Source organism: Bombus affinis, chromosome 5 (assembly GCF_024516045.1).
Source record: "Bombus affinis isolate iyBomAffi1 chromosome 5, iyBomAffi1.2, whole genome shotgun sequence".
NCBI lineage: Eukaryota > Metazoa > Arthropoda > Insecta > Hymenoptera > Apidae > Bombus > Bombus affinis.
The window spans coordinates 12,463,937-12,491,273 of record NC_066348.1 but is presented as its reverse complement, the minus strand read 5'-3'; the positions used below and the strand labels follow the sequence as shown (position 1 = coordinate 12,491,273).

The following is a 27,337-nucleotide window of genomic DNA, read 5'->3' as shown; positions in this document are numbered from 1 at the left end:
CGTCTTTTCTAAATCTCCGAAAAGTATTTCACTTTGATCGAATCGAAAATGAGAATTCATATTAAAAATACACAGACTCTGCCAAAGGTTTACAAACTATTAACAAATTAGAAATATCGCCATAAAGAATCGAACAGAATTAATATCACTTTATTATCACATTAATAAAACACCTCTTAACGCTCATGCTCATGTGGAACACAGCCAATGGAATAATAATATTATACAACAATATATAAAGTATCCAGACTATAGTACTCTTTATAATAATTTGATATTATACTATATAATAGATAAACAGTCTTTTATATCCAAGTTTTCAATTATATTCGTAAGAACGCGAACTTGCATAAATATACGAGATCTAATTATTCTATATCCAAGAAATAATTCCGCTGGAAGGAAAATTGCACGTTTTTCACTGTTCAAGTGTAAAAAGGAATTGTACGCTAATGGGTTAATTACGTTCTATTACGTTGAACGTTTTACTACGTCAGATAACGCGGTGGGAAGAAATCGATTTCCCATTACTAGATTATTAATTAAACCGACGTCAATAGCCGCGCGAAAGTTACGACTGGTCGCAACAACGAAAACCTAACAGGTTTCCACCGCGATAATTACTCGGCGGCTTGCAAGGGAACTCAAACGCCAAGCGACGAGGAATTACATTACCGGTGGGAAGTTCTGTTTCCGTTTCGCTGTAATTGGTCAAACGATGCACCCGGGATCCTTTGTACCTACAGGTATATTCTTGGCGAAGTATCACAGACGAGCAGATGAAAATCCATCTGCAGACGCGCGAGCAAATGGAGATGCAAAAGGAACTCGGCAAGATGAATATTCTCTTTCCAGGGATGCTGACCTCGCGATGCTTTTTCTCGCGAAAGAACCTGGATAACATCCTCGATACTATACTCCCATTGTATCGTACGATAAGGGAAATCCTGTTGCGATTTACATGGAGAATATTGCGTGTGTATAGCGCCTTGAAACGGTGTTCTACCCTCTAGACAATTTTCTTCAGTAACTTCACGTCGATCGATATAATCTTTTTTGCGCTTCCTACGATACTCGATATACTCGCAACTAAATGGACAAAAGAAAGTTTAAAGTCGCCAAGTAATTTATTTGGTTATTATACATGCGCGTATCGCTATCTCTTTGTATCGGATATTTTCCATTAGTATTGCCGACAGTCACTTATTTTGCGATACGTGTTAGATACATTTATTCGTTGCTCTTGTCAAATACGATTATTCTGTTTTGTAAAATTATGGTATTCTTTGTATCGACTATATGTAACTCGTACATGCGGACATAAATACGCGGGCACTTGTTGGTCTCGTATAACATACGACAATTTGTTTGGAACTACGAGGGAACGACCATGGTTTTGTATTCGTGCAAGATTATCAGTGAAAGAATTATTTGTATCAGTCGCGGTAAGGAAGAATTATTATTTGTCAGATTTTTGTATTTATACAGAATATAGTAATTCGAAATACCATGCTTTGATTTGTGACAATTATTCGAAATGATTAAACGAAATTCATGATAATAATTAGGTGATCTATGCATAGGACGCACTGAATAAAAGCAATTTCACAATGGCGAACATTGATACCAGAGCAATTCCAATGGAAACATTCCCTCTCTGTTTTATTGTTGATTACTCCTCGAGTAATTAAGGTCAACGATTTTATTCCCCAATATTCATTAGCGTAATATTGCTGTCCTCATTTGCGCGAGTTCCAGATATTGGCAATTAAAATATTCAGCATATCATATTGTTATTCTTGGTTCAACAAACAGGGTTTCAATCCATTTGTTCTATATAAAGCACTTTTCTTGGCCTGTTCATATAATTGAGTGAGTAATTAAGGGATGAACCTCGTTTTTAAGTGATATTCATGAAATATGATATTCATTGTTTAATATATAGTCATTCAACGTCAAATGTATTGCTTGGTTCTTTGAAAATCCTACTACGGAGAAGATTTTCAAGAAATCTCTCTTTCGTTCGAAAATATACTGACAATAAGAATCGAACTTGAAAAGCATTAGAGAAAAAAGTATTAAAACGAATACGTTTCACCGCAGCTTGATGTTATATATCATTTGTGGATGAATCTTAAGATAACGATATCTGAACCGACATCAACATTGTCATATTTAATTAGTCATTAAAACTTCTTAATTGAAAGTCTTAATGCATCTGCAGCGATGGATGTCGAAGTCTGACGAGCGCTAATCTCGGCCTTGGTTTTAATAAAACGCGGAAGGAACTGATAGACAGAGAAACTCGTCTTCAAATGAAGAAAATTAAATCTTGTTTTAAGAATTTTAAGAAAGTACGCTGAAACGCGAAGGACGATTGAAATCGCTGCGATTAACAACCGATCGATCAACTAAATATTCCATTTATAATCAGTGGATTACAAAGATATTGCGATATTAATATATATCTGAATAATTTATATGTTAATTTATATCTGGAAATAATTACGTCGAAAGAGATTTTATTTCTAAAAACCTACGACATTTTCCTCTTCGCGCGATACCAATGGAACGTTCAATTCTTTCCTTGTTACGATAAATTTTTCCAAATACATTCCTCCAAACGAAATTTGTATAGAATTCAAAATAAACGAACGATAACAATACAATAATGATCGCATCTGAATATATAGACACGCCAGTAACAATACGATATCGCGATAGCGTTCGCCTGAAAATGAGTAGGAGAAGAAAGAGACCGACGTCGCGTCGCATCGGTGGCTTCAATAAATAAATGCGATTTTAATGGCGCATCCTGTACACCATTCTCATTTTTCTCGTCCTGCCCGGTAATATTTCCATGTCAAAAGTTCTTTGGTTCTAACGCTATGTACACGAAAAATATTTTTTCTCCTTACTGACGTGTCTCCCTTATGGAAACGAGAGACGGCCATCAATTTCCAGTCATTGGCCAAAAAACGGGCATCTTCGCTTGATACGAATTTCATTAAACGCTCGATTAAAAATTTGCTTCAAAGTGAATTCTGAGAAAACGTTTAAACTAATTAAGAGCGCAAATGCTTATCGGACTTGTGCTGGCTTCTCGATTCATTACGTTTGAATAGCGTTCGATTTTAACGGCAGCGGCAAAACGCGGCGCCCAAGTTTCCCGAAACAACCCAACGTCTGTGAATACGCGAAATATATTTTCGAGATTTCGTTCGGCTTTCGAATATTAGGAAACTTTTCGGAAAAATACTTCGTACCGTCGCGTCGATGCGAGTTTTCAGATAGATCATCTCTTAATCGGAATAGTATACCTATAGGGTGTCGTATAACTGGCGGCACAATCTATTTAGCAACTGGTGATTTTTCGTGAAAAAAATATCGAAACTGTGAAATAAAGTTTTCAAAGTCGGAGAAGTAAAAACCAGCAGTATTTTTGTTTTCGAAGAATAAAGAAAAATTCATTATGAGGACTGCATAATAATTTAGTACAAAAATATTACGAGTTTATAGATGCAAAACGATCAGAAACAGAAGCTCGTTAAGTCGGAATTAGTAATAAATAACTTTAACTTTAAAACTTTTAACTTTAAAAATAACAAAATACTTTTCCTGAAAAACGAAGTCCCACATGCAAAATGCATATAGACAACTTCGTCCTAAATTTTCGACTTATTTTTTTATCAAGAATCACCCTGCGCTCGATTGTATCATCACCAATTACTATTACCCTATGTATTCATATATATTGCAAAAATAAAATATCGTAGGCGAACAGCAATTACGTGTTCGGTAACAATTTTATCCAAGAAGGGTCAAAGAGTCTGGAATCGAAATGCAGTGAAGCGTCGGCATTTTAGTAAACCGGAAACAACGTCAAAGAGGAAATACGAGGTGCAGAGTATAAGTGGAGTAAGGTTGGTTTCTCGCTTGGAGACGAATTAAAAAGTTCGTGCAGAATCGCGCGGCGCGGATCGGAAATAGTAAAAGGTAGAATTCTTTTTACACGAAATGGAACAGGATCTATATACGATGGATGAAGGGAGGCTTCCGAGGAAAGTTTTTATTGGAACTACTTGCGAGATACTACTACGGTAGTTATCTACGGTGTACGGTACCCAGCCAACCAGGGTTAACGTAAGTTCGTAACACAGAAGATCGGCCTCCGGTTTCCTTAGAGGCTGTTTCCAGCGATACGGGAAAATCTCGAGAACGGCGTTGAAAAATCTCTGCATGCGAAACCGTGAAAAAATTCCCTCGGGAATTGCAGGCATTTAATGGCTTCTTACGGAACATTCGCTTTAATTTCAATCGGAAGTTTCGCCGGATGAAAATTTTTCCTGTGCCCAGAAACGCAAAAGTACTTGCGCCGTGGAATATTTTAGGAAAATTTCACGGGTTGAATATTTCTCTTTAAAGTGCACGAAATTTGCGTAGAAGGGCTTTTACTGAATTTTCGATACGCGAAAAACTTGATTCCGATTTATATCGAACAAAATGGATCATGCGTAATTCGATAAAATAATATAAAATAAAAAGTATTATGCGTCTATTATTTCCTTATAAAAACGAAAGAAATTTTTCAGATAGCTTGATATATCTTTTACTCAAACGAAGATTACAACTTCAAATTATCATTCTCCTTAACGATTAATTTTATAACGCGTTAGTTCGATCGCGAATTGACGAAGCAAGCAACACTCAGCTTCCTATTTTTTAAAAGGGATTAGTTCGAATAAGTAGGACGAATCGCGGACAACGATGAACGCTTAGTCTGTACTAAGCAAACATAAAGAGCAACAACTACAATATCATCGTTAAAATCTCGCGGTTCGCCGCAGGTCTTCATGCCTACGACGATAAAAGCATTGAAACGCTAAGCTTTCGAACGAGAGAATCGGGACAATAACCGGTGCGCTCTTTATTTTTCACATGTCCCTCGTTCTTTTTCTCAAAGGGTTCCTCTCATTTCCCGAACTTTCGTCTTGAATCGTCGCGCGCTTTCCCCTTTCCTTTGTCTTTCTGAATAATTCCTTTCCGCGTTCACGGTAACCGGTTTGCAGCTTGATTCCGCTAAGCCATGCCAGAGAGAACAACGTAATATCGGTGGCGATCGATGCAACGATGTTTTGAATATCCCTCCTTTTCCTCAGCGTGCGTGATTATACGCGTGAATTGCGAGAGACGAACGAGGACATCGTATCTCGCGGAAAAAATACCCTGATGTGAGAAATCACTCGCGCGTTTCACGCTACAGACACGAAGCTGACGTTTATCCGACGTTCTTGTAGGTCACGGGAACGGCAACAATTTAACGCTCGCGATATTCATTTTCCACGTGCATCACGCCATTATTTCCTACGAGTTAATGTAGAGGAAGTCGATTAGGCCATAAGCAATTTCCTATTACGTTATGCAAATTGCTTGGTATATTAGCTGATTAACTTGACTTTATTGTTGCAAGAATTTACTTTGAATAGACAGGAATGGAATAGGAAGGTATAGTCGATCGTAAAAGTGTGTATGCATTTCTTAAATATAAAATGTTATAGCATAGTAAAATATTATAGAATATTATAGCACGTTATGAAAATTGCTTGGTACGTCGGCTAAATAATTTGACTTTGTTACAATATTACAAGAATTTAATATAAATACCTCATCGCTTCAGTTCGTGAAAAGGTACAAAATATTCACCAACGATTTCCTTATCTTCCTTATCTGACGAGAATTTCCTTCTAGCAGGGGATTTTTCAACTGTGGAACAGATGGAAGTCAGTGACAGCTAAATCTGGCGAAATAAGTAGACGTGGCAATAAATCGTAAGTTTCGAATTTTAATGCTTTCATGGTCTTATAGCATCGCTTTCAATGGTAGAATGATGTAAAATTCATGAGCAGAAACAACACTTAGAACGAACGACAATTTTTACTGAAAGATAGAACAGATATATATTGTAATCCTTTAATCTAGAAATTTTCGATCAAAGATATTAAAAATGCACGTACATTGCACTATTTTCGTAAAAACAGTTGCGCAGAGGCGAGTTTTTATGACAGTTGTTTGCAAATTGTATCAATATTTAAGAAATGGAAGTAAGCAAGCTCTCAGTCTGAAAGATATGATTTCTTCAAAACAAGGGATAAAATTCTTTGAAGATCCCAAATGTCTTGTGTCTCGTATGACGTAAAATTTTGAAGAAGTGTAAGTAATTTTGTTACATTTGTGCTTCGTGTTGTTCGAGTTTCTCTATGGAATTCTAGATTTCCTATATTCTTTCGCATCTTTATATTCTCGTAATTTTAAAACTTCACAGTTTTTAGATTTAAAATACTGCAATTTTTTAACTTTTTACATACAACAAATTAGATTCCCCCCGTTATAAAAGATTCTCCAAATTCTGATTCCAAAGAATTTATTCTTCATTTAGCTGGACAAATTGTAAAGAACAGATTAAATAATAAAAGATATAGCAAGATAATGACATATATAATAAATTATATATCATATATAATGACAAATATATAATATATATATTATATACTAAATACGGGATCCGGGTGTAATAAAATTAAGTATAATTTATACTACAACGAACTGAAAGGGTCGTGGCCTACAACTCTGTTTATAGCGGTGGTATTGCCTCGGCAAATATACACGTAAGATTTATGCGTTCATAGACGACCGCGTATCTATTATGTACCCATTGTTAGGTGAGTATATGTGTAGTACATAGATCTTCGCCTTTGTGTACGCATATATCAGTCTACGTAGTTGTATAGCGAACAGCTGAATCTGTATCATTTTACAGGTATGCTTGCGCTTAAGTGTACGTAAGGGAGCATCGCGTTCTATCGCTTGCAACATGATAGAGCCAAGAACGTATGTAAGCTTGAAATCACGAAAGATCAGACGAAGCTTTAATTACCAAGAAACTCAATTGACCTGGATCCTTCGAATTTACAGTTGCTCCGAATACATATTTCAAGAAGACGAGACAAATTTTAGTAACGTTACTGGAAGACTGCAATCTATGAAGTTTTAATCTTCCAGAAGAACAAAACTTTAGAATAAAACCAATATTTTTATTTGTTTCAATAAATTAATACATAACGAATCTATGGACATTTTCTATAATCATCAATGGTTCGAAAACTCATAATCAGATTAAATACGTTCATAGGGCATTTTATACTTATTTCAGACTGTAGATTCATGATGAAACGAAGGACATGCGTTCATAGCTCAGTCTATATAATAAATTTATATAGTTAGAAAATACTCTCTTTTATGCTTTCTTTCCCTATGCTACAATATTGGCGATGTGGTAAATTTGATTTGTGGTAATACATTAATTACGAATAATATTGACGTACAAGGTTGAATACGAGAAGTTAAGGGACATTGCATCTAAACGTTAAACTCTTCATTACGATATCGACCGCTGGCTAACTCTATAGGTTCTGAACCGAGTCCATCTGGATTATCTTCGCTGATTTAATTTATTACCAGGATATTACCAAGTGATATAGCCTGTAGTTTGAGTTATGGCTACTTAGGCTCACAAAGGGCAATGGCTGTGAGTGACTTACCGGAACTACTTGAGGTATGGTGATCTGGTTTAGCCCGAAGAGTCACCATCGGAACTGTTCTCTTATCCTTGGCTTATCTATCGGTTCAAACTCGATAATATCAGTTATTAATATGGCTGATCTTCAATACGATATAATGTTCGAGTTACCGTATCAAGATTTTCATAATTCATTTCACTGCGATTCCATAATGCACGGTAAAGAAGAACATTACCGATATTAAAATTGCATTGTGCAATTTTTGAAATTGATAATTATCGTATGAAGCCTCTCATAGTTTTACCGAGATCCTATAATGAACAGTGTACAGAAACATTACCGATATTAAAATCCCACTGTCCAATTTTTGAAATTAACTATCGTATCAAAACTTTCATAATTTTATTCGGAATTCATAATGGAGGCTATGCAGAAACATTGCCGATATTAAAACATCGTTATTCGATTTCAATAATTAGTGGTTTAAAATAATCCCAAGTTATTATAACGATAACGATGAACTTAAAACTGCGTAAAATACGAAGCTAGAGATCTTCGAGTAATTTTAACTTGGAAATGTGCACAATTTTCGTAAACGCGTCATTAAAAATTTAAGAACACTAAATTAGTCTTAATTAAAGCTGCCTCGAGTTTCGCGTGATTACACTTTCTATAAAAACGTGCCACGCAAGTATATACGAAGAACGGTAGTACTTAGCGTGTAACGTAGCACACATCTCGCGCGAGAATTCTTCCCCTATAAAAAATTACTGCGCGCAAATTTCTCCTCGAAAATTCTAGCAATCAGGTTGCCATGTACTAAATGTAATGTAGATTCGGCCGTTTTTGGTCGTTAAAACGTTCTAATTACACCTCATGTTTGCTTCTCGTTAATCTTATTCTCAAAATATTTTAGCCTGTGGGAACGTTCGGTTCGGTGTGGACCGATGTTCACTCGATTACGCTTGATTAGAGTCGATTAAACGACGTTTCGGTGTGTACACTGTGTATAGATGCCGCAGTAACAGACGTATATTGCCACGTCGATTAAGTGCAATTCGTTTAAATTCGTCTATTTCAAATATTGTACCTATTTTATATACCGAAATATTGTAGCTATCTTATGTGTAAAAATATTTTAAATTTTGTAGTATTTAAAATTTTAGTAGGCAAATTTAACTAAAGCTTATAACGTCATTGCTCGATTTCGCGACATTCGTAATGCCAAAGCAGCATGAAAATAAAATAGATTTTGCGCTTTATGCAATAATAATTGTCGCATTTGCAAGATGTTTGCTGCATGTACGAGTCAGTCGGAATACATAATTCGAAACCATCTTTTCCCGACGACTGGCGAGAATATCTAACGGACTGCCGGTTAAATTAATTCTGTCTAGTAGATGCTAATTTCATCTCGGAAACTTTCGTCTTGGAATTTATTTACGGGGTCTGTTAGCAGCGATAGTAAATCGTAATTACGTTCTGCTTGCATTTTCATTGTTGAAATTAGAAATCTACGTTCCACGATCTGTTCCAGCTCGACTTGACATAATTTATCGAAGTTTCTTCCTTGTTGTCTTTCATAGCTTAATCAACCGCCATATCGAAATTGTATCACGCGTTTCCGAATTCTCCAATTATTTTTTATTAAGAACGGATCACAATGATATTCGATTCTAACATATCCTGGGGAATAAATATATCCATGTACTTAAAGGCGAGAGTGCCATTCGCCATTGTAAAGTATAAACTTCAGAAACTAACCACATGGCCGACCAAAAGAAGTCGTTAACTAAAAATTTTAATTCTATCGATATACCAAATTATCTAAAAGTTTTTGTACTTCATCTATAAGCTATGGGAAAAGAAAGTTGGATTTATCAGTCTTCTACGACTTAAAGTATACCGTGGCACGGCGATACTTTTAGCAATTACAGTGACCAAAAGTATAACGAACCTTCTAATCTCGCAACCACCGAGGTATACATATCAAAAAACACATTCCCCAAAGTAGTCCTCTTCGCTTCTACAAATATATTCTCCGCTCTGGCTTCCACTATCTACTCTTTAATATCCAAATAGCTCACTAAGAAACCAGTATGCTTCTATGTATATAAAACATACGTGGGATGCACTCTTGTGTGATATTCCAATCTGATCTAGCATTGCAAAATTACTATATGCTTAAAGTTCGGAGAGTTCGTAACACATTCTTAGGATGGTCCTTAATAAATCATCGAACTACTTCATAACCACCTAGCTACTTCATAAAGAAGCGAACAATCTCATGACGCACGACTATATTCCAGGTACGTTGAATCACGTCGACGAACAGGAGAACTAGTTACTATAACTATGACTATAATATTTAACAATTAATAAAATGATATGTGAAATTTCAAAAATGATCTTGCAAATTAACTGTTCGTATTTTAATCGAGATAAGCGGATTTTTGGAAACTCTCAAATTCTAAATTAGCGATGTTCGAGCTAATCAAGATTAAGTGGATGTTTAAAGATTGAAAATTCTGTACCAACAGCCTTCGAGAAAACAAGATTCTTTGATGGAACGTAGAAGAGTGTTGCAATGATAGTACAAGTCCGTAGATAGTACAAGTTATCGAGTGTGAACGATCAATTATGTAACTTACGTCACCGAATGGTCACGCGATATAATATTGACTATAAAATCGATATCAGAAAGCGACAGTCTGTGAACTTCATCGGAAATGTCGCCGATGCGATTAGAAATCATCAGAGACGCTACTGACTGACAGGAAACACCTGTCTGCAGGGTGAGAGGCAATTTCCTGGTTAACCTAACCCCCGTTTACTCGTGTATTACGTTGGCCACACCGTCAGACGTCAGATTCAGATAAGGAATTTCAGATTTTATCAGCGGAACACCGTTCTGGGTAATTAGCGGCAATCTACAGTTTTTCTCCCATAAAACGTCGGATACGAGATTTATAATTTTATATCGTGGTTAGAAAGAAAAAGAAATTGGAATATCTGCTTGCTCTTTGTTCTATAAATCACGGCATACTTATCTGCAGGTAATTAATCGAGGAACGACACGAGTTTACTGGGTGCTCTTCAGACTTTTTCCCGTGAACTTTTATATTCTAGCTTTATTAACTTTTAGTATATCTTGGTAATCGTATTTATAGATCAGTCGCAAAAATTTGCATACATCGCTTAAATATAAAACATGGTAAAGACGAAGCTTAGCTTTACGAATATTTTTGGCACATTAAGACACAGATTGTTCAGGTGTAACAATTTATTCACTATCGTCATTAAGAAAGAAGAAGTTACAATACACTTTCCATTTATAAGAAATCATAAAAATAGTAGGATTAATATTATACAGCGTCAATAATATCCTGCTACCTCTTTAGAGTCAAAGAAATTAATGATCTCGTAATTTCTATAGATTTCCGTGATAAGGATAAATAATTTTCTGACAAAGTGCACTTTCAATTTCTTCGCTAAGTCAAACACGCGAAATTCTATAGATGAACGTAGACTTTCATGTGTGTCTATATACGTGTACGGAACTTTAACGCTATTTTACCAATGGTAGATTACCAATGTATACAAAATTCACGAATAAATGTAAGAAACAAATATCAAGTCTTGAATTCGATACAATATCTCGGTTATAATGAAATAACTGTTCCCTCTGGCATTCGCGTCGAATTCATCACCTTATGTTGGTAGTATAGGTAAAGCTGAATATTGGGTAGCTTTTATTAAACTGCAACTACCGTTCGCCTCCTCCTCAAAGCGTGAAATTTTCAATAAAAATCGTCGTCGGTGCGACAGATGGTAGTCATAAAAGCAAATGCATTCTCGTTTTTGTTTGCTCGTTATTTCAAAATGCGTCCATTAGAGGTGGCTGGGGTGAGCGTGGTCCGTGCCAAGAGACGAACAACTTTTCCCCCGACAAATCGGTCGTCGTAAATCTATCTGGTTGTCCGTCTTCTGCTGTTCCTCCCATTCCTTCTCTCTCTCTCTCTCTCTCTCTCTCTCTCTCTTTCTCTCTAACTTCATTGGTAGGTAATATTACGGAAGGTGAAAGTCGACGATAAGCCGAGAGTATTCAAATATTTTCCCACGGGTCGAACCAAGAATAATGAGAGAGAACGCCACCCGTTTCTCCACCCTGGAAAACCTTATGCATTATCTGACCTCTTTTTATTTCACAGGCGAAACTCGAACGACACGCCGCTAGAAACTTTGTCAAAGATTTCGAAATTTCTCGCGAAATTTATGGCCGTGGAAAGCCGCTCCGCTTTATACATATATCGGTGTCACGGGGATACACGGTGTCTAGGAAAGTTTGTCGAAAACGCACAAGGAAAACTAAGCGAATATCGTCGGAAAATTCATGGATGGTCAACAGCCCTCTATGGCTTATGTTGCATATTTACGACGAATCGCGATAGTATCCGAATACTTATGGCCACTGGTATCAGACGATATTTATATCGAAATAAATATTTTGTATTGTTAAACAGCATCAGCGTAACGGGTGTCCGGTTTTGATGATAATGTATGTATTTAGAAATTTTTTGATACGGTGTACACACACGATATCGAAGCTGAAATTATTGCAAATAGATGCTGCAAATGGGTTTTGGAAGTTTTTACGGAATTAAATTGGGAAAAGTTTAAGACCAGAATTATCAACGATTAAGATACAAGACTTGTACGAAAGAAATCGCGATGGAAGATATATAAGAAATACGTAATTCAAAGTAAAAAAATCAAAAGAATCATTCAGAATGTCAAAAATGCGCCGTTGTGGATTTATGAAATTATCATGAAAATTCACAAATTAGTCATTTTTGTTAAAATAATAACTTCAAAAAAAACTCTACGCTTTTCCTTTTGTATATCCGTAACCTAGAGATCGCTATTACGAAGAGAATAGAGTTTAGCGAAACAAAAAGATTCGAAATAAGGAGAGGTCCATATTATTGTGTTCTTGAATATAAATTATGTTTTAGGTTACAAGGTTTAGAAACAAAAGAGCTATAAGTAGATTTCTATTGCTGTTTCTTGTAGCCTTCAGCTAGAACTATAAGATTAAGTTTTTGCTAATGTCCTTTGCTATAAACATATGAACGTGCTCCCTGTTGTAGCTTCTTCTATCGTATTGTAACACTGTAAGAGTGAGGATCTGGATCAGCATACACTATACCTGTACTTGTACTTATATCTGTACTTATTTCGATATATTTTTCTATTGCAAATTCAGCCACTCGTTCTATCAGTCAACCTCAACAATTTTGACTGCTCTAGTATTAACTGACATTTCCGATATATTTAATAAACCGCAATAATAATAAATATCAGTCTACTTGAAGATTTATTAAATGCCGTCTATAATTTTAAATAAATTATATATAATTTGTATAATTTTAAATAAATTATATATATTTCAAATACATTTTAAATAAATTATATATAATTTTAGAATATTAAATAAATTGAAATACTTCAGATTTTAGCGACAACCTCGTTTCTTTTATCAACATTGCCAAGACGTTTTCATACTCGCAACTTGGAAGCAACAGCAAGCACGTATGAATTCCTAACATCCACTGTAAATGTTATTGTTCAGTTAAGGAGTCGTCTTATTAGCGTTAAAGGTACATAGGAGTTTCACTTATCTAACTTAAGATTTACCGCTGCAGTTCCAAGAACGGGTACACGTTGCATATTACGTGTTTGTGCTTATGGTCCGCCTTTAATTAACGAATTTACGGTAACTTGGAATATGTAATTTAGCTTAGACAAGTCATGTAATTAACATAATTCATTCACCAAGTTTTGTCCACGTTTTCTTGCATATGTTAGAGGAACACGGTGGTCCTACCCAATGTATTACACCGAAGATTCAAGTTGTATACGTATAAGCAATTTCGCTATTGAAACGTTACCACGAATTAAACTTCATTATGAATTCTGTTTACGCTGAAAAGATTATCATATGGATATTTGCAACACAAAAGAATCGATAATACAATCCTAACGAGACAGTTCTATGCGCAAAGCAAATATAGTTTAAATAAATATATCTTATATAATGAATAGGAAGAAGTTAATAATGTAAAAATAAACAACGCGCTGAACCTTATTGTGTTTAGCTCAATTGGACGCGTAAAATTCAATTCCGCAAAAGTACCATTTTCCGCTTCCAGCACTTCATTTAACTAAATATAGTTAAAACAATCGTATCATAAGATTACACGACTCAAAGTACGACTCAAAGTTGCGTATAACATACAGTAACATCGAGCATGAGAGAGTCAAAGGGTCTATTTTTTAAAAATTGATTCTACCTGCTCAATATCATTTTGAGAAGAATTTCTTTGCGATCGAATATCGAATACGTTTTAAATGCACACACACGCGCACACGAGCGTACACATACACACATATATACACGAAAAACTGGCATACATATCCTTAACGAGTACGAAGCAGATCTAACGAAAATACGATGAAAACTGAAACGTTCGTAACGTTGCTCAAGTGCCACGAAGCCATTTTCTAGATTAACCGAAAATGTATCCGGAAATCCTGCCAGACGACCCTCTTACGGTGGTCAGTTGGTCATTTTATTATGGTTGTTACACAGCCTGCCCTCTGCAAATGGCGGCTGCCAGTAAATCCTGGCACTAATGCCACAGTATAATCTTTTGAGCCACTTTCCTGTCCTGAACGAGTCTAATCTATTCAAATTTGTGCGGTGAAGGAAAACTTGATTCTATTTTTATTGCCATTTTTCTTCTTTTTTTTTGAGAAAACACACGCGGAACATCGGATACGAAAATACGAAACACGACCGAAGGATGATATTTAGAAGCAACATCGACTCGAAATCTCTCCAAATCGAAGCAAATGCACGTTTATCGCGTTAGGAGAAGCAAGAAATAGGAAAAGTAATAGAGAGTTCATGCGAAAACTAAACTAAAACTGCTAAAATTTCTCCGGCTGCTATTTTGCTTTTGTGTTTTACCATTTATCATATATACGCGTCACTTTGTTTTTCTCTTATGTGCGCGAAAAGTACGTGTATATTTTGAACAAAACCAAGATACCCAGGTGTGAATTCAGAACTATACTTTATGCACTTCTCGTATCGTAGTACTTCGCGTGTTCTTGAAATATATTGCCCCTCATAGCGTATTTTATACACATACGAACATTTTTGCTGTTGTATACAAAACGTTGCTTGTTCGCAGTTTAAAGTATCTCGTTTACTTTCGGAGAAACTCTATTACGAATCTGCGTAGAAAATTGGGGTATACTCCTAGCGATGTGCAGAGAACTGTTAGGATTGTACTAATATAAATAATAATAAATTAGTATAGTAATAGTAAATAGCATCGTGCGATGTACGAGACTGGAACTTAGAAGAAAATCCTCACATACAATTAAAAATATTTTTAGCTAAATCGTGTTTCATAGATTTTTTCAATCGACGAATCATACGTGGTTCCTGTTTCTTGTCAGCAGATCGTGGATTTTTATGTATCTATGGGAAGTTTTAAAGTGCAAAAATCTAGAAAATGCACGTAATATGCAAAAATATAAATTATATTCAGAATGAGGTATACGAAATAAATCTTTATGTAAGTTTGCGTTTCTTTAGTTATATTAATAAAAATATGAAATTGATAAAGAATCGATAAAGAACAACTCTTGCGATATTAATCAGAATTTATCAGAAGAACGCGGGCTTATTCTCAAGAGCGAGGTTCTCCGAAATGTTTCTTTCGTTTCATAAGGAAATGATAGACGCACAATATGTTTTGTTTTATATTAGTTTATTGAATTATGCACGAACATAATAATAGAAATAGAACGAAATGGATCATACCTAATTCAATAAAATAATATAAAACAGAAATTGTTGCTCATCTATTATCACCTCATGAAACGAAAGAAACTGTTCGGACGACCTAATATTAGATTAGCGAACGATTCTTACAAAACGAGAAGAAAGATTCAAATGTCATAACGCGCGGAGTGTGCGTGTGAAACTGTACATAGAAAACAGGCGTACGACTACGACGGGAAACAAAGACGGACAGTTAGACGCGTGAATTTTATCGCGGCGGAAGCCATTCTTCGTGAGCCTCGTAAAAAGTTAGCACGGATGCACGAATAAAAAAGAGCCTGCAGCGAGAATCCAGTTTCCGGGCGCGCGTGCACCACATAAAATACTATTTTTTTTTTCTTTTTTTTACCAGCCGTTCTTCGAGTCACGATACCTAGCCGAGCGGTCGTTGACGAACCACGAATAGAAAATTATGATAAAAGTTCGACGGGGCCGTTGGTTCAGTCGATGCATACGTTTCCGTTTCCATTCTCATTCGTACCGTGCCGTTTCAAAACGCGCAACGTCTAATTTCGCTAAATTAGCCGAGTTCTGACAGCGCTCGCACCCAGGGGAATGTTAACCAAAACCTGCGAACCAAAGCAGTTTATGGAGTCTCAGCCGCGAATAATTATGATAACGTCTAATATATAGAATACCGTAGCTTTCGCCAATGAAAAGATCAAGTTTAGCATAGCTAATGAATGGATCGTTGCTTTTTACGCATTTACGCGCGTAAAATTACGCCCATGTATCGATTACAATTTTCTAGCGGACAAACCGAAAAAGTTGTATTTCTTTCGTTATATTCATAAATATTAAACATTAATTTGCATAAAAACCCGCAATCCGCCGATTAGTACTCGTGATTTACGCGCTGATTAAACTCGCTAACCAAATGGCCCTCTCCTTAAAATTAATCCCCTTATTAATTTGGCTAGTAATATTTAATAGCATTTATCGCTATCAACTTTCGAAGAAGTTGAAACTCCTGGTTAAAAAGTTGGATCGATTCGAACGGTAAATGGAAACGTGTAATTCGAAGTTAAAATTTCGCAATGGAAAACCTATGGAATAGGCAAAAAAGAAAGTAACATAAGAGGTCTATCTCTTCGCTATCGAATATTCGGATCGTTGGCACGAGCGGAGAGGGGCGAACAGTCAAGATAATACCGGACCGTTGGTAGCCCCCGTGAATAGTTACACGTTCGATTGCCACGGCCATGAATGTCTATCGAATCGACTCCAAGCTTTCGTAGGATCCATGTAAATACCAGTATCAAGGTTTCGAGTAGGCATTAGAGTGGTATTCAGTTTGCGTCGTGCCCGTTCAGCTACAATGCCTCGAAATGTCGGTTGAGTTTCACGCGGACCTATTTTCCTGACCGGAGTGTATTGAACGCGAATAGAAGGAAAAGAAACATATCGGCTATGAATACAAATAGAACTGTCCAAGATATGCGTTGATACGTTCTGCACGTGTTACCATCTCTGCATCCGGCTACTCAATCGGACGCCGTATTTCCGATAGTAACTATCTTACCAATCATTGGCGTTTCCAGATATTTCCCGTTTAGTTCGATTTTTAGAGAAAATTTCATGGAAATTCAGGGTAAGATTTCTTGAATATATTTGGTCAAATTTGATTAGCAAGTACAATAGAGATGTGAAAAGGTGATTAGACAAAGGAATGCGTTATTTGAAGTAAGACCTTAAGAAATAATATCATTTCATAGAGAGCGGTGTGTATTTTTCTTGACTGTACTCTTCTTTCCCTGTATACTGTTCCATCGTTTTCAACTCTACACGATTCTCCAATTTGGATATTCCATTTATTCTTGCATCTCTTTTTCCTATAAATGTAGAAACGTACGGGTATAAAACGGTTCGATAACGGGTGTCCAGATAAAAGATATTCAGCGTACATCTAGTAACAAAGTTTTCGATGCAGATTAATATTCGCTAAATAGAAGTCGTGACTTTCCTTTACGCAGGATGGTTGGTTATATATTCAACGGTACGAGGAACAAAATTGTTCAAGAATCGGCTCGTTCGCGATGAAAAAAACGAAGGACGCTATTACTGAGAGAATGGTCTCTGCGATTAAATTTCAGAAGCGGTCGCGATATGAACACGAAAAAAAAAGGAGAAACAAAAATCGGGCGGGTGTCCAGCGATCCGTTTCGAATCGACCACCTTAACGATCGAACGAATAAAAGAAGCGCCAGCGATCAAAAGGTTCGAATTTATTCCACTCTGCAGAGCATGTCATTCACGCTTCGCTCTACTTTCGTCCTGACCGAATCACTTTGTTTCGACGGACAATAAATGGTCATATGACCTGTGATCAATCTACCGAGAACGGTCTAATAAAATTTCGCTGATCGATCTCACCGATACTTTCTTCTAAATACCGATCGCTGAGAGGCTGGTTTATTGCGTTCCTCGATCTACTCGCTCGAAACGGGCGGCATTTCGAATAATACCGATCTGTTTTAATCCGATTGGTACGAGCGTCGATTATAATCGACGATCGAATAAAATCGGCGATCATCAAACGCGTCCTACAGGAACCTTGTTTACGTCCTGCAACTTTTGATCGAGCAACTGAGTCGATCGACGTTAGACAGTTTAAATTCGTCCGTGTAAATACAGCGTCAACCAAGTTGACGCAGCTTCCGATCGTTCGATCAGGGATAGCTCGTTCGTCTGTCTTTGATTGGTTGTTTCAACTGTAGTTGTCTAATGTAAACGCGGCTATGCAGACTACGGTTCACTTTAGTCGACTGTTTATATCCTCCTGGCTAGTCGTTCTGGACGTTTCGTTCTATCAACTCTTGCGAAACTTCTCAACTTAAAAATAATTATTGGATTTCGATCCATTGAAGGAAGTATCACGGTTCGTTCCATCGAGCGGCGCTACACGGCGAACGAGCGCCGTACGAAAGAGGTTAACGTTACCGGAAAGACTCTACTTTTAAGGCCGCACCTGTAGAACGATGGGGACGAAAAACGTTGGCAAAAGAACAACGGCGGCTAGACAGGAGAAAAACAGAACTGGGAAAATCTTGAAAAATACCTGCGTCTCCTTCGGTTGTTACTGGCTTCTCCGGACAATGGAATGGTTGAGTCACGGGATTCCCGGAGCACCGCAATGCCTCGAGTTATTTTTCAAAAGCTTCGCTTCCCATTTCCTGCTAGCCCGTCTGGAAAGATACGAAAGAAAATTTGTTGTCTTCCGACTCGGTCTTCATACACGCAATAGCTCGTGCAATAAAAACGCGGGCAATAATTCGCTCGCGTTGCCGTTACAAAGGAAGAGGCTCCGTGGTCGGATAGGAAAACAGGAAGCTTTAAGACTGATTCGCGTTACCGCAGCAACAGAGGATAAGACGGTTCGCGATGAAATACCGTGACAGTCATAGTAATGGGTATGATCGGTTGAAATCGAGCTAGTGACACGAGAAGTAACGTGATAGTGACGTGACTATAAATTTGGATTAAAAGAGGCTCGCTGGTAAATATATTCACCCTCGCGACAGGGTTACGTTGTTTCGGAACATGCGTGTGAGAATAGACGTCGGATGTGTAAAGTACATCGTGTTTGTACGATAACGCTGGGAACCGTAATTTTATGTTTTCAGATAAATCTTCCACGTTTTCTTCTTAAATCTATTGCGTTTTTTTCAGTCAAATCGTCCTTTTCTATCATGTACCAGGAAATTTCTCAAGTTTGAGGAAAACAAGAAAGAATCATTGTTCGTATGCGTGACGATTATTATATTTTGTTTACGACTATTTTCTTAAGTGGTTATAGGCCTTTTATTCGATCAACACAATGGTAAGATTAAGGTATAAGGAAGTCGAGGATCGCAGTAGGGTTAATACTATTATAAATAACAGAAGCCTGTTTAGAAAGATGCGAAAGATTGCGTTTCTGTCTTATCGCTAATATGAATGTAATAAAAAGAATATTGAAAAATATCATTAACCAAAGAGTTTGGTATTCCTAAATGGTAGGACAGAGAGTGGTAGCTTCCTCTTTTATCGTCTTGTTTCAATACCATAAAAGCAATTCAATATTTGATTTCGTTGCCAAGATTCTCTCTTGCACGGTGTTTCTTCCGAAAACGTATTTGCTTTTCATTGAAAAACGCCCGCTTTACGTATCATTGAATTATACAAATTTTCTCATCGACAGTTTACGTTTGTAAATACCGTAAATCGAGCGAGGAATTTCAAACTGAAACATTTTGGCAGTGAAATATGTAATTGCTAACGTAAATGTGTAAAGACATATTCCGCGTCGTTCACTGTGCTTGTAGTTGAAATTATCTTAACTACGCGGTAAATTCGGCGGAAAAATTGCCACAGAAATTCATGGATTCAAAGTGGCAACGTTTCCTGGAGAAGAACGGTCGCGGCATTATGGAAATTATTGTCAGCGACAGAAATACAATGTGTCGAACAACTGGTGAACGTTAGCGTGTGCGACGTGTCTCTATGAAATCATCTAACGTTGAAGCAGTGGGAGAGGAAAAAAAAAAGAAACAGGGGAAATAGGAGAACGTAAGGTGAGAGGGCATGAAACGGGCAACAAGAGTCGTGAAGCATGAACCTTTACGATATTTGAAAAAAGAAATAAACGTGGAAAATGGATGATGGGTGTGGGCAAGGAAAGGAATATGAAACGCGGAAGAAGCTTGACGGGATAAAGGCAAGGGTGATAAAGCGTAAAATGCAATATCTCTGTCTACTCGTTTGAAACGTTAGTTTTAACGTTCCGAAGTGATCAATTAAGGTTAACGTCATGTTTTTCACGCAAATTTCTATCAGAAGCATCATTTTCTGTTTCGATGCGTAGTCTTTGTCGCTGATATTATGACCTCGCGCGTGGCAAGCTACCTTGACTGTCACGCAATTTTATACATACATGTACGTATCTCACCATAGAAGTTGTAATAAATTGAAATATATTACACCTTAACATTTATTTCTTGAAAAATACAATATTGCATTTTCGTACCTTCTCTCTGCAACTGTTCTATAGCTCACTCATAACGTTGGAAATATTTTGATCGATGTAGTTTGTCGTATTTTAATCATTTTTAAGATAATTTAATAGAACGTAGATCATTGATGATCACCGTGGAAGTTATCGCGTTAATATTATCCAAAGTATTTTTCGAAGAGTTTACTTGAGTGTACTAAGAGAGCAACCCACGTGTTCGCGAAATTGTATGCCCTTAATTTGTTATTTGAAATACATTTATTGCTATTAAACGCACAGGGGTTGTACAACCCTAAAAAATGTAGTCATTCTGCATTCATAAAATGATTTCTAAACCTCGATTTTTGATTCCAATAGTCGATCGTACAAATAGTTAGAGATAGTTTTCTCCATAATATCCATGTCATAGTTACTCAAAGTATTAATTAATATTTCAGCACGCATCCTATTTGCTTCCATGGAACTCATTTCTACGCGTACAACGCCTCTTCTTCTTATTTTTATTCGTAGATTCAATGACATTATACAGACACTTCGTAAGCCGTTATGCATTTTACTCATCTATAATATTAAAATCTTATCGCAAAACAGCACAAAGATTTTTCAAGTGTGTGTAGATAGGTGAACATGTGCGCGTGTGTAAAACCAACGAGAGGCAGAGGTTGCATGCAGCTCGATATTCCGCTTTAACGAGCAAAGAGCGCTGCGTGTAGAGCGGTTCGCAGATAATTTCGGTGAAAAAGGGACAGCGGGACGGGAAAAGAAAACGACGCCATACAAAATGAAATTTCCCTTTTCCGTCACCACTTATACGATGCACTCTGTGGTTCCGAGACGCTCGACCATAAACGAGACCGAGGATGGAGGTACTTCGGTCATACTTTGATGCCACCACGACCTCCATAACCCCCTGTTTTTTTATACGCACAGAAACGACGCTTCTTGGTTTGCATTTTCGCCAAGAATAGCGAACGGAGTCGCATTTAGCTTTCTTTTTTCCTCCGCTGGGAAACCTAGTATTTAATGTAAATTTTGTACGGGTTCTTTTAAAACGGAGAAACTTTGATGAACGAAACGGGAGAAATTCGAAGCCAAACGTGCTGGAAATAACGCAACCTAAAATAAAATAATACAAAGAATAATTGGAAATTGTATATTACCTAGGCTTATCGCTAGACTGTGAATTGTTATGCGTCTACATATAAGAAATTTTAAAGTATAAAATTACATAAAATGCACATAATATAAAAGATGTATAAAATATTCAAAGCGTAATGCTTTCTATATCACGTGGTAGAACAATTTTTCACCGATATTCTAGTTTTTAAACTATATTCTGAGAAATATAAATTTTCGTAAAAATCCACGGTCTACTTATCGCTGGCGGATCATCATTTATTTCAATTATTACAAAATAAACTGAAAATTAATTCTATATCCGTTTCGCGATATCCAAACGGAACACAGCGCACCAACTACGTCCAACTTATTCGCATTCATTTCCCTGTAAACAGAGTTAAATTTCCAAGGGAACTTCTCACAATTTTCCATCACAATTCATCAAACGCTTGACACACTATGTTTTACCGTGAAACCATAATACCAGAACTCTGCGTTTCACAGACTCGGTCGGTCTCCTTCCTCTTCTATACAAGAAAGTTGCAAGGCGAAATTGCAAGGTGCACGAGTAAGGACTAAGGTATAGTATTGTTCGAGGCAGATCTCAAGAAGTTCTTGACGCGAGCACGTCTCGCCTGTCCCTTGGTAGATCGAAGCTAGCCAAACGAGAAGACGTATCGAACGGGGTGTTCATCCAGACAGCAGGAGCGAAAGGGAAAGATAAGACAGAGGAAGAAGGAGAGAGAGAGAGAGAGGAAGAGAAACAGAGGGCGGGGGACGAAAGAGAGAGTGTTGATCGTAGATCGCTACGAACCAGTCTGTCTTCTCAACCCCTTTTCCAACGGGACGAGTCCACAGAAGCAGTCAGCCAAGACGGATTGTCCTCGGTGAAACTTCCTTAATTATCTCGCGGTTCCAGGAATAATTCGGTCGATTCGAACAGGGTGGTTTACAAATCCGGTCGACATCTTGCGACAAACAAGCCGTCGCTCGTTGGGGACAAACCTGCAAAACGAACATAAAGGAGACGGGGGAGTGGCGAAGAAGAGGATTCGACTCGCTTTACTCTCCTTCGAAACTGTAATTCGGGTCCCCAGACCTTTGCCGCAGTTCGACTTTCCTACCTGTTCACGTTCGCCCATTGTCATTCGATTCGACGATTCTACGAATTTTTCCAGCGGCGGTAGCCTTTCACAAATTCGATCGCGCAGCTCAAAGTTTAGTCGAACTCCTTCTTGAGAAGCGCTATATACTGTTCTCTGATGAACATTTCACCGATGCGATTCGATGGAAGTAGCGTACGAAGCTTCGAGTAGAAACGAAATACGATAGAGACGCTTGATTATTTTGATATCGAATTTAGAGAAGTCAAAATCGTTGAAACGGCGCGAGTATTGTTTTTCCCAGCGTTCGACGTCGGCTATGGTATCGCGTTGGAAATAACAAAAATTTTCGGATTTCAGATCGCCATTGACGTCAAACATTTCTGGCACAAGTAAAATGACAAACGAGTAACGGGAAGCAAGCAACATGCGCGAATGACAAAACAGTCCAAAATTGTTCGAAAACTGGAACGGACGTTAGCTGGCTGTGTAAAAAATAGTAATGGAAAAGCCAATGTATGGACCTTGTGTCGTACGAAAAACATTCGAACCCTCAACTTCGAAATTCGTATAAATATTACTTACCTGTATGTTCAAAGGTTACTCGTAGATCCATGCATTTTTAATTTTATTCGACGTTAACAAAAAAGAGAAGAAAGAACACTGATCATTAATTTTCAATCGAACTTGATATTACTAGTTAAATAGAACGTAAACGGCAAAACATGGCGAGATGGTTCCATAAGCTGGAGAGGCAATAAGTTGCATGTACTAAAACCCGATTAGTTTGATTTAAAAAATATTTTAATTGGAAATGAAAACCAAATAAAAGGAAATACATGCCATGAAACGAGTGATTCAGAGGCTGAAATAAACAGGGTGATGCAGAAGTCGTGAAAAGATCGGTAGAAGTATTCATAATATTTTTTAATTGAATTTCTTTTCTTTCGTTCGAGAACTTCTGAAGTTGTATCTGGAAGATCGATTATGGAAGGTTACGGTGTTACTCGACGAATTGAAATGATAAAGTTCCATTTGCAGAAATTGAGTTTCGATTAAACCTTTCGATAGACTTGACAGTTTCTAATTTTTTCCATTTATGTTGCCTCGAGGACAACCTGTAAATACGTAAATAAACTTAAGGGCCATCGAGTAACTGAAAGAGAATATTCGAGCCGAAATACGGAAGTTAGCGGCAGATACTGTCATGGAGAATGTTCTTAGGAGCTCAACTTTGAGAGGCTGAGGATGACGAGCACTCACGTAACTTAGTTTTTCATAGATAGCTCAATGAAATTTTCACGCGACTATACTTTATTGGTTCGCAAAGAGATAAATTTTAAATTAAATATTTTTTTAAATTATCAATATAAACGGCTTCGCGACTTTAGCAACATGTAACCTGTAGTCTTGCGGAATTGAAATTTCCAAGATAAATCGCTGGTTATATCCTAACAAGTTTGTATTATAAGAGAAGTGAGCATTCTTGAAGATGGAACGATAACACGGAGGAGTTTATAGTCGATAAATCGAAGTTTCTGTTTTGAAAGCAATGTTCTCAAGTACATACTTGAATTGTCGGATTCTCTCCTGAGACGTGATATGTCAGAAATACTTATTGAGATGCTCTGTTACAGAGACACTCTAAAACAAGCATGCTCGATATCTGACATTTCCCGCGAGTATTTTACTCCTGATTCTCACCTTGGCGGGCATCTTTATCGATTCGCTTTTAGCATAAACAGCAGACAAATTATCCTACGATACTCGCTCATCCTTCCAACAGTATTTTCACACTTAATATCCTCGTTACAAGTTTTTAGTAAGACGTTTCCGGATCTACGTTTACACATTTTTTCCTATTTTTGCTCGTAGAACATAGCAGTAAAGTTCGATCGTTTAACTTTGAAACTCCTTAGAGTTTGGTACAAATTCAAAGTAAGACGTATGGTTGAAAGCCTCGCTGCATACTGATCGTTCATCGAAGAAAAATTCTCGTTGCACGATGCCCCTGAAGTGTTTGTAACATATAAAAATGTTGCAGTTCTTACAGTGATATCTTCGAACGAGTGAAATGTCAAAATATTAAATCGTATACTGGCGACCATAAGTGCTGTGACAGTTAACTTAAATTCAATGCTTTTCGCTGGTTTCGTTCTTCGCTTGTTTTTAATTACAAATCTGTTAATCCAGCTCGTACGTGTCTCACAACGTACAACGCTAAATAAAGTTATTAGAAAAGTAAAATGGAATAGTACAATTTATTAGAGTTTTGCAATAACTGGAATACGGGTGGAGGAAAGTTCCATTATAATCTGCAGACTTCGTTTCCCTTGCTGCTTTGCCTCTCCGTTGCATTTCAAATTTATCACAATAGAAAAGTTCTAAATAGAGCGAACGAATGAAGCGCGTTAATCCGATAATTCCCGAGCGTGCGTCTAACCTAGCAAATAACAATGTTTGGAAAATAGAAGGAATCACAGCTCGATATTCACAGTTGAACAGCAACGAACCGAAACGCGCCATGAGAAGTGAAACCAAACGTACAGGTAGATACGTTAACGAAATTAAAACAAACTAGCAAGTAATTCGCTAAATACACGTGCGAGAGGAACGTTTTGGAACGTGTCGGCCAAGCCGTAGGATAGTTTCGTTCGGATTTCGGACCAGCACGTTTGGCATGACGATACGAATTTGCAACTCGACAGTTTGCCGAGTTCCTTTACGAACCGGATGCCACGAACTTTACGTTCAACTGAAGATACAGCGAAATAGAATCGGGAGGTTAGCTCGACCAGAAACTGGAGGAACGGATGCCCGTATCCAGACGATGCCGGCGGTCGTTCCTGCGAGGTTTGTGTTTTCCAGACGACAGCCAGAGCTTTCGAAACTAAGCCTAAGGGTGTGAGACGAACGTGTCCTCGATGCGACGATGCTAACGATACTTGGACGAAAGAGGGTGGATATGGTGCTTCGAATGCCAAGAAAGCTGGCCTGGATCCTGCTAAACGAGCAAAACGATCGACAAAACTAAAGATAGAAGTTCGTTTGGCAAACGGCCCGTGATGGTCAGCCTTAAGCTCTGTCCGTAGTGACATTTATTGCGCCACCTATCTTACCATCCACGGCTTTCACCGGCAAAAGTATTCTCTTAACAACCGTGACATCGCACGTACGATTCCTCGCGAAACGCGTCGTTCAATGTAATTCGTTCTCTTACCGATTGGATCCGACTAATGGACATTTAATCGCCAGGGACAGCTTGCTTCGTCGCCTCTATTCGCGGTTTTAGTCTGCCGTGATTTATCTCGGCATTCTACCTACGGTTTAGACGAAATGTAGCAAACAAATGTATTTTTAAATAATGTATATTATTACAAGGCGAGGATAAGGAAATCTTTGCAACTTTTCGTGCGAATAGTTCTTAGTAATCGGAGCATGGTTCTCGATACAGAGGCTACAAAAGGTACTTGTAAATAGATGGTACATTTATACTGTACGTGTGGAAGTGTATGTGAGCTTTGAAGCACGTCCAGGTCTTGGTTGAGACTAAAGCGATTAAAAGCGGTTAGAAGTTATTAAAAGCCACTAGAAGCGATTGGAAGAATCAGAAAAAAACAAACAACCAAGCGAGTAGATTATCGAATCCTTCAGAGAGTAAAGTATATGTAGAGCCGAATAATTTGTAATTAAATTTCAAACTATTTGTTTTTCCAAATCCTCTCTATACCTTAACAGTACGTACTTTTATTTTCCAATGAAGCGTCTTCTTATCAGGTTCCATATTTTACTCGCGTAGCATAAAATTTATATAGCCACAAATGATTGAAATTTAATATACACAGACTTAATTAAATAGTATATAAATGCAATAGTGAATACAATAACTGTTACGTCGAGCGACACTCTACCTAGATCAGGGCACACACCGCGGGTAAGATGACAACCAAATGTCCGCAGATCCTTACTGAATACCCTCAATAGTCTCAAGTAGCCTCCACAAATCTCAGGAATTTTTTAGTTAAGGTCCTTCAGACCGAACAAGCATTCTTTCACTGAATTGTTTTCTAAAGTTTACTGCCCACCACGGGTTGACACGGAGAAGTTTCTTTTCTCACATAGGAGGCCTCCCACTAGCAACTTTATCTCGAGAACGGTTAGCATCCTTCCTCACCCACCACCATAGCAAATAACCAATTAACAACGAAGCCTATTTTCCTCACTCTCCTAGCCAAAATTGTCATCAACAAATCCGATGGTCTCGTGCGCTAGACACACCCATCCTTAGCTTTCCTCCGCCACAGCATCGTCACCGAACTTCACTGATTTTCCATCTTTCGAACAGTCAATATCCTTTTGACCGGGTTTACACCCTTAGATCAGTCACTTATTTAACTAATACATACGCACGAGCGTAACTATCTTCTTTACAAAGTTGTCGGAATAAACTGTGATTTATAGCTTGTTATATCAGTGTCATATTCAATTTAACTACCTCTATTACCCTAACCGAAATAGGGGGTCGATCATTTCGTGGCGTCGATTATCTAATCGTAACGGGAATTTACGACTTCCGTTGACGTGCTTCCTCGCGATCGCGTCTCTCCGCGAGTGGTCGAAACAACAACGT

The 27,337-nt window shown here is 37.5% G+C and overlaps 1 protein-coding gene across 9 annotated transcripts in view; it reads right to left on the bottom strand.

Moving 5' to 3' along the window:
• Positions 1 to 27,337, bottom strand: part of LOC126916914 (TWiK family of potassium channels protein 18-like) — a 363,234-nt gene that overhangs the window by 97,773 nt on the left and 238,124 nt on the right. For 7 of the 9 annotated variants that reach the window (XM_050723215.1, XM_050723206.1, XM_050723208.1 and 4 more), the window contains one exon: positions 18,554 to 18,680. The exons of 1 other annotated variant lie outside the window; for it this stretch is intronic. The gene's annotated coding sequence lies outside the window, so the exon portion shown is untranslated. Of the gene's footprint in view, positions 1 to 18,553; positions 18,681 to 22,418; positions 22,610 to 27,337 lie in introns of all 9 variants that reach the window. One more of the 9 variants, XM_050723211.1, reaches the window with a different exon arrangement.